Below are 7746 nucleotides of genomic sequence, written 5' to 3'. Positions count from 1 at the left end.
AAAAAAAAAAAAAGAAACCAAGAAAAGATTTTGCATGGTGAATTATTTAAGTTCCTTGTGGATTCTGGATATTAGACCTTTGCTGGATGCCTAGTTTGCAAATATTTTCTCTTATTCCATAGGTTGTCTGTTTACTCTGTTGACAGTTTCTTTTGCTGTGCAAAAGCTCTTCAGTTTGACTGGGGCCTACTTGTCAATTTTTATTTTTTTGCAATTGTTTTTGTTTTGTTGGGGGACTTAGTCATAAAGTCTTTGCCAAAGCCAATGTCCAACATGGTATTTTCCTAGGTTTTCTAGGATATTTATAGTTTTAGGTCTTACATTTAAATATTTAATCCATTTTAAGTTAATTTTTATATATTGTGATAGGTAGGGGTCCAGTTTCATTCTACATAGGGATAGCCAGTTATCCCATTTATTGAATAGGGAGTCCTTTCCCCATTGCTTGTGATTGTTGACTGTCAAAGATCAGATGGTTGTAGGTGTGCAGCTTTATTTCAGGTTTACTATCCTTTTCCATTGGTCTATGTGACTGTTGTTGTGCCAGTACCATGCTGTTTTGGTTACTGTAGGCTTGTAGTATAGTTTGAAGTCAGGTAGTACAATGCCTTCAAATAACCCCAGTAAAAAGTGGGCAAAGGAGGCTGGCGTGGTGGCTCACGCCTGTAATTCCAGCACTTTGGGAGGCTGAGGTGGGTGAATCACAAGGTCAGGAGTTCAAGACCAGCCTGACCAACATAGTGAAACCCTGTCTCTACTAAAAATACAAAAATTAGCTGTGCATGGTGGTGTGCACTTGCAGTCCCAGCTACTTGGGAGGCTGAGGCAGGAGAATCACTTGAACCTGGGAGACGGAGGTTGCAGTGAGCCAAGATTGCACCACTACACTCCAGCTTGGGTGACAGAGCGAGATTACGTCTCAAAAAAAAAAGTGGGCAAAGGTCAACAAACGTATGAAAAAATGCTCAACATCACTCAGGGAAATGCAAATCAAAACCACACCAGCTTACTCCTACAAGAATGGCCATAATAAAAAAAACCAAAAAACAGTAGATGTTGGCATGGATGCAGTGATCAGGCAACACTTCTACACTGCTGGTGAGATTGTAAACTAGTACAGCCACTATGGAAAACAGTGTGGAGATTCCTTAAAGAATTAAAAGTAGAACTACCATTTGATCCAGCAATCCCACTAGTAGGTATCTACCCAGAAGAAAAGAAGTCATTATATGAAAAAGATACTTGCACACACGTTTACAGCAGTACAATTTGCAATTGCAAAATTGTGGAGCCAACCGAAATGCCCATCAATCAACTAGTGGAGAAAGAAACTGTGGTATATATATACGATGGAATACTACTCAGCCATAAAAAGGAATGAATTAATGGCATTTTCAGCGACCTGGATGAGACTGGAGACTATTATTCTAAGTGAAGTAACTCAGTGATGGAAAACCAAACATTGTATGTTATCGCTGATATGCAGGAATTAAGCTATGAGGACACAAAGGCATAAGAACCATACAATGGACTTTGGGGACTTGGTGGGAAGGGTGGGAGGAGGACGAGGGATAAGAGACTACAAATAGGGTGCAGTGTATACTGCTCGGGTGATGGGTGCACCAAAATCTCACAAATCACCACCAAATAACTTACTTATGTAACCAAATGCTACCTGTGCCCCAAAAACCTATGGAAACATAAAATAAAAAATAAAAAGTGGGCAAAAGACATGAACAGAACATCTCAAAAAAATACCTGCGGCTAACGCATATATGAAAAAGTGCTCAACATCAGCAATCATTAGAGAAATGCAAATCAAAACCACAATGAGTTACTGTTTTGCACCAACCTTTTTTAATAATGGCTATTATTTAAAAAAAAAAAACAAAAAACAAAAAATAACAAATGCCAGAAAAGGGAACACTTATACACTATACCCTGTTTGTGGTTGTGCAAATTAGTTCAGTCACTGTGAAAGCAAGCTGAATATTTCTCCAAAAACTTAGAATTACCGTTCAACCCAGCAATCCTATTACTGGGTATAAAATAAATCTTTCTACCCAAAAGACACATGCATTCATATGTTCATCACAGCACTGTTCACAATGGCAAAGACATGGAATCAACCTAGGAACCCATCAATGGTGGACTAGATAAAGAAAATGTGGTACATATATACCATGGACTACTATGCAGCCATAAAAAAGAATAAAATCATGTCCTTTGCAACAACACAGATGCAGCTGGAGGCCATTATCTTAAGCGAATTAAAACAAGAACAGAAAACAAAATACCACATGTTCTCACTAGAAGTGGAAGCCAGACCTTGGGAATACATAGACAGAAAAATGGGAATAACAGACACTGCAAACTACTGGGGGTGGAGAAGGGAGGGCGTGAGGGTTGAAAAACTACCTACTGGGTGCTCTGCTTGCTTGCTGGCTCCCTGGGTGTTAGGATCATTCATACCCCAAACCTCAGCATCACACAATACAACCATGCAACAAACCTGCACATGCACCCACTGAATCTAAAATACAAGTTGGAAAAAAAAAGAAAATATTTTGTTTGTTTTTATCACTATGTGATATAGGTGGTTGTGAAGAATACAATTCTTAAAAGTCAAAGAAACTCAAATAGACTAGTAGAATATGGGCTGCTGGACAGGAATCTTGTTCTCTGCTCTGTCGTCAGTACTTGGCCATGTAGGAGGGAGCTCATTTAACATTTGATAAATGAATGAATGAATGAATGAATGAATGAATGAATGAATGAATGAGTGAATGAATGAAAAGGAAGGTGAATCTCCCGGGGTGAAGGCTGATTTCTGGCCTCTTTTCAGAGACCTCTCTAGTCTGAGTAGGTGCTGAGTCATTTTGTAGCAGATCCAGCTTTTCCTTTACAGTTTTCTCCAACCTGCCTCCCCAGGGTCAGGCCACTAAAACCCCTAGGCAGATTCTCCTGGGAGAGATCCTCAGAGATTCCCATCACTGCTACCTTCCCCCGATCAGTTTCCTTATGATCATTTACGATGCTTCATATTTTTATAAGTATGGTTTTCCAAGCAAAGGGCTTTTCTGATGAATGAAAGAACAAATTGATGGTGAGGCTTCAGGGGTTAAAGCAATAATCAGTCATTTTGCCAGCCTTTGCTTCATGCCAGACCCTCCATCCCAAGTGCTTAACTTGCATTATCTCATTTAATATTCTTGACAACCCTCTGAGTTTGGTACTATTATTATTTCCATTTTTGCAGGTTTAGTGGAGCCTTGGGTCATGCAGTTGGCAATTCAATGGCCCACGACTTAAATCTGGCTTGCTTCCAGCCAAGGTACATTGCTCTTGACATATGGTCAGAATAGCCTTGATCAAACCAAATATAGGACTCTCAGACTGAGGCTTATTCATTGTTGGGGGTGGGGTGGGGTGTCACGTGCTCCCCAGGTCAGGCCTGAACAATAGGACCTCCTGGGGGAAAAATCAGCTGTGGAAATTTAGAGACACTCCCCATTCTCCTTCAACCTGAAAGGAAGAGAAAAGAGAGGGTGGGTGTGCTGGTACTGAAGAGGTGGAGCTTTGACTAATATGCTCATCAGGACTTTGCCTGCAGCAAAAAGATATCTTTGGAAGCTGTGCCTGTGGAAAGGTCAGTATTAGCTCAGTCAAATTTGGCTTATGGAGAAACTTCAGGATTACTTAGTTGCAGTGGAAATGCCTCTTTGTCTCTCCAGTTTTGGTTGGAAAGAAAGCAATGTGTCCCTGGGACTGTCAAAACCCTTTTTAACCAGTAAGAGGAAAACTATGTATGTGCTGGTAAATTTGCATTGAATATGGAAACTTGGCACATAGAGTGTCAAGCAGATGGAGTTTCAGACTGGGAAAAGAATGCCTTTCAGATTCCATCCAGCTCTGAGCTATCCTCTCTCTCCTGGGGGAATTAGGATGATCTAGAAGAGAAAGGAACTCATAGTTGGCCCCGGGAGGGCCCCTGGGAGCACGAATCAGGAGCAATTGGGAGTGGAGAAGGCGAGTGACTGAAGATGAGAGCTGAAGCATTGCCCCTTTCCAGGTATACAGTGGTGGCAGGTACCAGGTGCTAGGCACAGGTGCAAGGGCTGGCTTTTCATAGAAACAAAGACTGGTCTAGACACAAGCTTACAGGTATTTCCAGATGATGGCATCCAGTGATGTGAGAATAGGTAACCAAAGAAGGCCTGCTAAGAGTATTTTTGCCTTGAAATTCAAAGGAGCAGAGGACCTTATCTACTTGGGAAGGTGAATGAGAATGTGTTTTGGTGGCAGAGAGTGGATAAGGGAACTTGTGGAGATGTCTTCGGTCAGCTCAGATAAGAAAAGTGAGGGTGGGAATCACAGCACATTTTCCTGCTCCAGCCTTTGGTGTAGTCTCAGTTTCATTCATTTCTCTTCATCCTCTCTCCCTACCCACAACCCACACTCATATTTGCCATGTCCTTCTTCCAATGGAAAGGGACAGCTCAGACATCATCTCTTCCAGGAAGATTTCTACCCCAGTGCCTCATGCTGGGCCAGATGCCCTAGCTTTGTATCACAAACATTCACTAAGTCCAAGGGTATGTGATCCTTTAGTGTGTTGTCCATTGGCTCTCTCTCGACTGGGACCTCCTTGAGAGAAGAGAAGGTCCTATCCCTCTGTGTGTGCCCAGTACTTATCCCAATGCCTGGTACATAGTGGAAACTAATAAACAGAAGCTAGTGTTTACTGTAGTATTTTAGCTTAAACCATTATCACCAGTAGGGGCTGGGGAGCTGTGGAGAGTCTGAAGTTAGAGTAATCAGGCTTCACCCCAGGCTGGCCCTAGTGAAAGTCCCCTAATGCCTTCTCTTGCTAAATTTCATCATTCAAGCAACAAATATTTATTGAGCACCTATTATGTATCAGCACTTTTCTAGGTATTTGGACACATCAGGGATCAGAACCAACAAAAATTATGAAGTTGATATTCTAGTGGGAAAAGGGAGCAGAATGCAAACAATAAATTATATATCATGAGAAGCGAGTTAAACAGTATGTCAGGAAAATATGTATCTATTAAGGTATTATGTTGGAGAAAGAAAGGAGATGGGGAAAATAGGGCAGGAGCACTTAACATTTTAACTGATACCTTAAGGTGTCAGCCTAAAAAAAAAGACATCAGAGAAATATATCTCCTAATTTAATTAGTCTATTTGGGAGTAAGCAAAAGGATTATAATCCAGGATGCACAGCTATAGCAAGCAACAGATGCACCCGAAGAGGGGAGGGTGAGGGGAAGCTTTTATTGGCAAAAGGATAAGTTCACATAAGCTGCTTGGAAACAGAGTTCATTGGCTCTGGAGGCTTAAAGCCAGAGTTGGCGTCAGTTCATTGGTGGAGATGCTGTTACTAGGCAAGTGCTCTTTTGAGAGTATCTTTTCTGAATTGCTGTAGTCCTAACGAATGTCTAGTGACAAACCTGGTCCTAGAAATATGTGCCTATGTATAAAACATAGATCATGAAAAGTATGAGACGTGTGAAGGACGTGAAGGAATTTCTTAGGGGCTTATTTTAGAAAGTCCTTGAAACAGTCTTATCTCAAGCAAGCGTGGGTCCTTCTTCTTCCTGCTTTCCCACCTCCAATTTGGGTCTGACAAAAGTGATTTTGTCCTGGTATCTGCAACTTTCACAAAGGGTGAATAGAACTTAGGCAAGATAAAAGGGACAAGGGGAATCATGTAGAAGGGGTATTGATAAGGGATCTTTTGGTAATGGTGACAACTCAAAGGAGCTTAAGCAAGGAGGGAATTTACTATCTCACATAACTAAAAAGCCCAGTGACAGCCCAGGCATAGTGGGATCTGAGGGCCCCAGCAGTGATGTCAGGGCTCTCCTCAACTGCATCTCTTGGTCCTGCCTTCCTCTTGTGTGTACTCCATTCTCAGTGAAGAGCCTCTTGAGGATGGTAAATCATCACTGCAGCTCCAAATGCCCATCCTATCTTCTGAGCAGACTCAGTGAGAAAGTTCCTTTCTCCTTTACTCCAGCAAAACTCTGAGCTGACTTCTGATTGGCACTCTTCTGGTCACATGACCATCTCTGACCCAATCAGTGTAATGAGAGGGATGTGCAATGGTGTGACTGGCTGAGCCCTAATCCATGTGCACCCCTGGAAGCAGGGCTAGCTAGCATCCGGTCCACCTAAATCATGTGGTCTAAGCCCGGGGTGGGGTGGTTCCTCAAGAAAAATCGGGAGAGTGGGCAATGGGCAAGCAAATACCCATTGTCTTATCTACAAGGAAAGAAAAAGTCAAAGGCCCAGACCCAAAGAAGTAAGCTGATTGTCTGAGGTCACAGCCCTGGCAAGGCCAAAGCTGGCAGCCCCACTGTTAGTTCACACTGCTTCCGAGTGCCCTCAGAAAAAACCTGCTGGGGGCCATCTTTTCTAGCCCTCCACTTGTGATTTTCTCTTTTCAGTGACTTTGGTTACAGCAGCAAACAGCTCCACTATTTGGAATGTCCTCATTTCAAAAACAGCACTCCTACTTTAATTCCTGACCTGAATTTTGTATGATTTCACTAGTTTTAATGAATAAACAAACAAAAAGCACGTATTTCTTTGTTACTCTTTTAGTGATCCAGAGCCTCAGAGGTGTGGTTCAGCCAGAACTAGGGATCCCGAATGGATTGTGGTTTCGTGGAGAAGGGTGGCCACAGAGAACATCTAAGGGGAAGATAAGGCCAGGTCCATCTATCCCTAGTTGTCAGAGGTTGTTTACTGGTGCTCAGAGGGTTCACTCTGCCTCCTGATGGGGTAAATAGGGCAGACCGAATTTCTCCTGATGTACTTCCAACCTGCCCCTGGAGAGCAAGTGGCAGCTGGGTCTAGTGGAAAGAAAGATCGCACAGGAGTGAATTTGCTTTAATCAGCCCAGATCCCTTCATTTATAAATGACCGAGAGCAGATGGACAGAAGTCTGAACTTTGAACCTCTGAACATTGGAGTGATAACTCCTGTAATCCAAGGGTTAGGACTTGGAGATTCTTCCAGGCCAGCCAGACCCTTCCCTCAATTCTCAGTGGCTATTTCTGTGATACCTGCCATGGGGTGCATAGTTCAGGTTCCAAGGCCCTGACAGCACCAAGGGGAGTTTTTGTATGTGTCTGAGTTATTTTCACCTTGATAATGCCCTGCTAGAATAATAATAGATGTGGATGAGAAAATAGGACTCATTTTTCCCAATGTCATTTTGTACTATCTAGCACAATACTTGGCACATAGTAGGTACCTGACAAATATATATTGAATGAATGAATGAGTGAGGAGCTTTTCAGGAACATGCTGTCATTCAAGTAACCTCACGGAGGAGCTGCTTGACGTACAGGCAGATGCTGGGCTCCTAGCCCATCTGGGGGAGGACAGCAGATCTGGAAATTTGAATATCTCCAGTTTTGCAGAGAAAGCGTCGTGGCCTCCACACGCTCATGCCCACCCCACGCCTCCTCTAATGTGTTGTGCCTGATCAGATGGGAAGGTAATCCTTTGCAGTGGAGAGATTTAAGCTGTTATCTAACAGACTGCGGGTGGATTAATGAGGCTTTCTGATAAAACCTTAAAGGCGTTAGAGTTTCATTTTCCCCTTCGTGCTCAGGGTGCAGGTGAAAAGAACCAGCTGGTTGACTGTGTTGCAGTTTGGACCAGAAAATTAATGAAAGGAGAGACAGGGCCAGGTAGCGGGCAGTGAGG

This window comes from Mandrillus leucophaeus, unplaced genomic scaffold (assembly GCF_000951045.1).
Source record: "Mandrillus leucophaeus isolate KB7577 unplaced genomic scaffold, Mleu.le_1.0 Scaffold172, whole genome shotgun sequence".
NCBI classification, from domain to species: domain Eukaryota; kingdom Metazoa; phylum Chordata; class Mammalia; order Primates; family Cercopithecidae; genus Mandrillus; species Mandrillus leucophaeus.
This window is presented reverse-complemented; position numbering follows the sequence as displayed.